Source organism: Zalophus californianus, chromosome 1 (assembly GCF_009762305.2).
Source record: "Zalophus californianus isolate mZalCal1 chromosome 1, mZalCal1.pri.v2, whole genome shotgun sequence".
Classification (NCBI taxonomy): Eukaryota; Metazoa; Chordata; class Mammalia; order Carnivora; family Otariidae; genus Zalophus; species Zalophus californianus.
Window position 1 is genome coordinate 182,012,161 of NC_045595.1, and position 7,297 is coordinate 182,019,457.

Here is a 7,297-nt window from a genome sequence, read left to right on the forward strand (position 1 = left end):
GCAGTGTGATATCATGGTCAGAAGAGCTGAGTTCCAGTTCTAGCTAGTCCTTTCAGTGCCTCATTTTAAAAAACACTCACTGACTCTTAGTTCTCACTTACGGCAGTAAGACAAAGAGAAAAAAATAAAAGCATTGGTTTTGTAAATGCTGTTGCTTGATCAATAGCCAAATGGATGGGGAGTCAGTGGAGACATCTTCCAAATTCATTGTCAGGGACACACTGTCACCATCACCTGTCTATCTTTCAAAGCTTCTGCACTAAGTTATCCTTCTTCCCCCAGGCAGGGGTGTGTGGGCTGCTTTGTAGAGAAAGGGATTTTGCGTTTCTTCCACCAACGCAGGTGACCAAAATGTCAATCCTGCTCCAGTGCTCCTCTCCTTTGCTTATTTTAGCTTTTTCTCTGAGCGCACTAGGACATTCCAGTGAATTCCATCCCCCTGCAGTAGTGTTCTACCTCCTTAGTGAGTCAGCTACTCTCAAACTTGGCCCTTACCTAACTCAGCCTTGTGAATGAAAGTTAACAATCCCTTTAGGGTGGCCAACAGGGCAAGGTAAACCGTATATGCGGTAATAGAGCCACAGGTACCCTCCAGTGAGGCGTGGCAACCAGGTGCTAAGCGTCTGTGTTTCTCTCCCTCTTCCCCTTCTGCTCACACCACTAACAGAAGGAATGAATTACAGAGGAAATTTAAGAATCGCAAAAGAGAACTCAAGGTTAGAAATACTTTGGCCCATCACCTTTTGGATTGAAAGTCTGTACTCTCGTCAGGCATACACATATTCACTAAGTAAATGTTTGCACAACTAAATAGTAATATTTTCAAGAAGGGGGAGCGATATCAACTACTGATCTGCAATTCCCACAGTTGTTTGGTCCTTAAAATAAGACAGTGCATAGCAGAAAACTAGCAAAAAAGCGATCACCCTAAATTACCTTACCACACAAGGATATGAATTAAGTGAGATGCATTCAAATTGTGCATGCTTGTCTAAAGTCATACAGGAAACAGAAAGCTGCAAATGCATGAATAAAGCCATCCTACATAGAGAATTTGTAAGTAAACCGAAAACCCACAAAGTCCACCAAATAAGTAATTCCAATATTTATCTTGAACTAATGAGTCACTTGATTGCTATGTGTGATATCACTCAATTTAGGTACTTTTCTGGTCATACTATGAACATCAAATCTAAACACGTGATTTTATTTGGCTTTAAAGAGTCTTCAAATCTCGGAAGGAAAGGCAGTATACATTTCAATCCCTCTAGAGAATTTCTCACCTCAAACTACGTGGCTATGTGTCTTTTATTTTTCCTCTAGAAAAAGAAGAGGAGAGAAATGAAATACTTTTATTACTTCTTTATGTCCGCTAAGGATTCTTTTTAAGTAAGTTTGTAGTGTCACTTTCCATTCACTCCAGGAATATAAATAATGAAAAACACTACATACGATTTCATTTCACAAGTGCCTCTAGCCTTGTTGTCAACTATTGATTAAAACCAATCATGTGATATAGAAGTCCCCCAAACATAGAGTCACTTTCTATCCCCTCTATCACTCAGTTATGTCAAAACTGCGGTAGAATGCCTAATTCTGTCCTATATATATGTGTGTGTGTGTGTATCTATAGTCTATATAGGACAGAATATACATTTATATTTATATATATTTATAAGACATGCCGTATTGTCTATCCTGTACTCCGTGCTTTCTTCCTACTCTATGCCCTGGGGTGGGACTTCATACTTAGGACTGAGTCTCTTAAACTCCAAAATGATTATAATCACCCTTGTTTGAGTCAATGCTCCTCCTCATCCTACTACACTCTGCCATATTCCATAGCATCCTTGGCAATGTCTAAATCGGGCCAAAATCTGGCTCTCCCACTTGTATTAGTTTGTCTTGAATTGGATTTGAATGTCTTTGGTGAGGGAAGGGGGTGGCATGTGAAATCACACTGGGGTGTGTAATGCCTCACACTTTGTGTCTGATGGTATTCAAGTTTCAGGAATTATTTTTGTCATGAGTTGCATTAAGGAAAAAAGTTACAAGATCATGACCCCAGCTCCCAGATCCTGCTTTCTAATGCTATTCTCCAATAAAAGGAACTGGGACTCCTTGGAGAGATAGCTGATTCTATAGCCGCAGCAGGGAGTCCACGAGATGAGCCTGGGGCTTCTTGTAGCGCCAGAATGTAAGGAAGTGCCCCCAAATCAAAAGAATGGGAGCATGTCAAAGGGACACAGGAACCAATCGAAAGGTACCCAACAGCTACACCTGAAACAATTTGAACAACAAAATAAAAATATATTACTGTGTAAATTACAAAACAAATACCCATGGGTTCATACTGATATAAACAAATTCTTGAATAAATAAATCAATGGGGGAGAAGAGACAAATCTCCTGCACAGAAGAATGCGAAATAATTTGTACCCCTCAGAAAGGTAGGTCGGGCTTGACTCTCCCCACCCCAACTCTCTCCCTTGTGCGTGGACTGCACTGAGTGATCACCTTCTAAAGAGCAGAGTAAGGAAAGGGGAAAAATAAATGGTAGTGGGAAAACCTGGAAAACGACCTCAGCCAAGCGGCTATGCTTAACATCATCAGTGAGTCACACTGGTAGGCACGTACTCTTGACGTAATGTGATGAAGTGAGGAGCACGACGAAAATATAGTCCTCCAAACCTATAACTCTAGTCTTACCAGGAAAAAACATCGTAAAAAGTTTGAGGGCTTATGTGTATATCAATTACATATCAGGAGATTATACATATAAGATTTTGAGTGTGTATATGTGTATATTAGATTTCATATATGTGTGTATATATCTCTGTATATATTATATATGGCATTTTAAAGAGTTTTGTTTTAAGGAATTGGCTCCTGTGATCAGGGGTACTGGTAAGTCTGAAATCTGCAGGGCAGTCTGGCAAATTTGAAACAAGAATTGACACTGCAGTCTTGAAACAGAATTCCTTCTTTTCTGGAAAACCTCAGATTTTGCTCTTAAGATCTTCAACTGATTGGATAAGGCCCCACCCACGTTATCAAGGGTAATCTTACTTAAAATCAACTCCTTGCAGATGTTGACCACTATATTAACAAAAATAACCAGGTATTATAATCTAGCCAAGTTGATATTTAAGAGTAATCATCATAGAGATACCTGCCCAGTTAAGGAATGCCAAACAAGGGGCGTCTAAGAAACTGTCACAGCCCAGAGTTGGTGAAGAAGCATAGCACCTGAATGCACCTTGACGTTCAAAGTGGGATTCTGAAATGAAAGAAGGGGGAAAACTAGTGAGGTTCAAGGGAGATGTAGCTTAGTTAATTATTTATAAAAAATTGTGTCAAAGAAAAAAAAATTGTGTCAAAGAAGACAGATGCCTAAACAGACAATTCTCTTTATAGAAGAAAGAGAGTGTTAAAACAGATCACAGCCAGTGTTCCCAGGGAGACAAACCAAGACTGAAAAGAGAGGAAGCAGAGGAACCTCAGAGCCAGACTGCAATTTTCTAAAGTGACAGAAATAGTGATGACCAATTTTCCTTTCACCATCTTCTTTCCTGACCCACAAAGCAAAAGTCTAAAATCATGACTACAGGGCACCTGGGTGGCTCAGGAAGTTAGGCGTCTGCCTTCAGCTCAGGTCATGATGCCAGGGTCCTGGGATCGAGCCCCGCATCGGGCTCCCTGCTCCGCGGGGAGTCTGCTTCTCCCTCTACGCCTCCCCCCTGCTCGTGATCTCTCTCTCTCTCTAATGCTCTCTCTCTCTCAAATAAATAAATAAGTAGCATCCTGTAACTATGCTATCCCGAACGTGTGTCCTCCAAAGTCACAATAAAAGAAGAGAAAACTGAAGAATTGTTAAGAATAGGTCCAGGTTTGGAAGTAATTTATACCCCTTTTGTCCCACCTTGTTAGAATTCAGTCATGTTGTCCTGACCTAACTACAGAGGAAGCTGGGTCTTTCTGTGTCCGGGAAGGGGAAACAGTGCAATAAAAACATAGCAGAACATCTGCCATAATTGTCAACTAAGTTTGGAAAATCTTACATACTTAATTCCCCCCATAAGCTCATAATGCAAATTAAATATTAAATACCCTGTGAATTCCTATAATAAGGAAACTAGCCTAACATTGTTTAATTGTTTCCCAAACTTACTTAATATTGGGGTTTTTTTGTTTTTTTTTTTAAAGATTTTATTTATTTATTCATGAAAGACAGAGAGAGAGAGAGGCAGAGGGAGAAGCAGGCTCCCAAGGAGCAGGGAGCCCGATGCGGGACTCGATCCCAGAACTCTGGGATCATGACCTGAGCCGAAGGCAGATGCTTAACCATCTGAGCCACCCAGGCGCCCGATTACTTAATATTGTTTATCTCAGTTCTTATCTTCAAGGAACATCAATAAACATCTTGGAAAAAAAGACCACTATAGTTGTTATATACACTATTTTTATATTATATACACTAACTTTAATTATATACACTAACTTTAATTATATACACTAACTTGAGATACATGGCTCTCCTTTTTCTATGCTTCTATGACCAATAACTCCTCTTTCAAAATCTGTGTGTGTGTGTATGTGTGTGTGTATTCAGTTCACTTCAAAGCTTATCTAGGAGCCAATGTTCCCATTAAAATCATTTCTCTATCTCATAATTTAACCATAAGTGAACAATCTTATTTCCCTAGATTCAGAATTCTCCTGATAGATGTTTAACTGAATCCTCCCATACAGGCAAGCATCCTTTTATTGCATTTCATGGATACAGTGGGGTTTTTTGTTTGTTTGTGTGTTATTTGTTTTTTTTTTTTTAACAAACTGAAGGTTTGTGACAGCCCTGAGTTGAGCAAGTCTATTGGTGCAGTTTTTCCAACCCCATTTGCTTAATTCATGTCTCTGTGTCACATTTTGGTCGTTTTTACAATATTTCACATTTTCTCATTATCTTTATATTTGTTATGGTGATCTGTGATCAGTGATCTTTGATGTTACTAATTAATTGTTTTGGGGTGCCATGAACTGCACCCATATAAGATAGCTAACTCAGTAACTGTTGTGTGTGTTCTGACTGTTCCACTGATCTGCTGTTTCTCCATCTCTCTCACTCTCCTTGGGTCTCCCTATTCCCTGAGACACAATAATATTGAGATTAGGCCAAGGAATAACCTTACAGTGGCCTCTAAGTGTTCAAGTGAAAGGAAGAGTCACATGTCTCTCTCTTTAAGTCAAAAGCTAGAAATGATTAAGTTTAGTAAGGAAAGCATATTAAAGTTGACATAGCCTCTTGTACCAGTTAGCCAAGCCATGAATGCAGAGGAAAAGTTCCCGAAGGAAATTAAAAGTGCTACTCCAAGGAACACATGAATGATAAGAAAGCAAAAGAGCAACATTGCTGAGACGCAGAGTTTTAGTGGTCTGGATGGAAGATCAAACCAGCCACAACATTCCCTTAAATCAAAGCCTAATCCTGAGCAAAGACCTAACTCTCTTCAGTTCTATAAAGGCTGAAAGAGATGAGGAAGCTGCAGAAGAAAAGTTTGAATCTAGCAGAGGCAGGTTCATGAGATTTAAGGAAAGAAGCCATCTCTATTACATAAAAGTACAAGGTGAAGCAATAAATGCTGATGTCGAAGCTGCAGCAAGTTCTCCAGAAGATCTGGTGAAGATATTTAATGCAGGTGGCTGGACTAAACAACAAATTTTCAATGTAGATGAAACAGTCTTACATTGGAAGAGGATGCTATCTAGGATTCACAAACCTTGAGAGAAGTCAGTGCCTGGCTTCAAAAGCTTCAAAGGACAGACTGACTCTCTTGTTTGGGGGCTAAATGAAGCTGGTGACTTGAAGTTGAAGCTGGTGCTCATTTACCATCTCGCAAATCCTAGGACCCTTAAGAATTATGCTAAATCTACTCTGCCTGTTCTCTATAAATGAAACACAAAGCCTGGATGAGAACACATCTCTTTATAAAAACATGGTTTACTGCATATTTTTAGCCTACGGTTGAGACCTACTGTGAAGAAGAAATTATACCATTCCAAATATGCAGTCACCCAAAAGCTCTGATGGAGATGTGCGAGATTAATGTTGTTTTCATGCCTGCTAGTACAACATCCATTCTGCAGCCCATGGCTCAAGGAGTAATTTTGACTTACAAGTCTTACTATTTAAGAAGAGCATTTTTGTAAGGTTATAGCTGCCATAGAAAGTGATTCTTCTGATGGATCTGGGCAAAGTCAGTTGAAAACTTTCCAGAAAGGATTCACCATTCTAGATGTCATTAAGAACATTCAGGACTCATGGGAAGGGGTCAAAATATGAACATGAACAGGAGTTTGGAAAAAGTTGATTCCAACCCTCATGATGACTTTGAGGGGTTCACGACTCCAGTGGAGGAAGTAACTGCAGATGTGGTGGAAACAGCAGGAGAACTAGAGTGAGAAGTGGAGCCTGAAGACGGGACTGCATTGCTACGATCTCATGATGAAACTTAAGCAGACGAGGAGTGGCCTCTTATGGATGAGCAAAGTGGTTTCTTCAGATGGAATCTACTCCCAGCAAAGATGCTGTGAAGATTTTTGAAATGACAACCAAACATTTAGAATAGTACATAAACTTTGTTGATAAGGTAGCAGCAGGGTGTGAGAGGATTGACTCCAATTTTGAAAGAGGTTCTGTAGGTGAAATGCTGTCAAGCAGCATTGCATGCTACAGAGAAATCATTTGTGAAAGGAAGAGTCAATTGACGTGACTATCTTCATTGTTGTCTTATTTTAAGAAATTGCCACAGCCACCCCAGACTTCAGCAGCCTCCACCCTGATCAGTCAGCAGCCCTCATCTTCGAGGCAAGACCCTCCATCAGCAAAAAGATTACAACTCACTGAAAGCCTTTCAATGGTTAGCATTTTTTTAGAAATAAACTATTTTTTAAATTAAGGTACGTACTTTTTTTAGAAATAGTGATATTACACACTTAATGGACTACAGTGTCATGTGAATATCACATTTACATACACTGAGAAACCAAAAAATTCATCTGATTCACGTTATTGAGATATTAGCTGTATTGCAATGGTCTGGAACTGCCCTGTGATATCTCTGAGATACGCCCCTCTCCTGATCTCACAGTTCTCTGGAACCAGTTTCCCCAGGTTATGAGAAATCTTAGAACCAGACTGATGGCTGACTTCTTCTGGAAAGAGTAAAATTTCATGGTATGCCTGTTATTTAGTTACCTAATTCCTGAATTGATTTACCTTAGTTTTCCTTTGCTCTGA

At 39.6% G+C, this 7,297-nt stretch overlaps 1 pseudogene; it reads left to right on the forward strand.

Annotated features, from left to right (window-relative positions):
• Positions 1 to 2,166: 2,166 nt before the first annotated feature.
• On the forward strand, positions 2,167 to 6,899 carry LOC118355970 (annotated as a pseudogene).
• Positions 6,900 to 7,297: the final 398 nt, after the last annotated feature.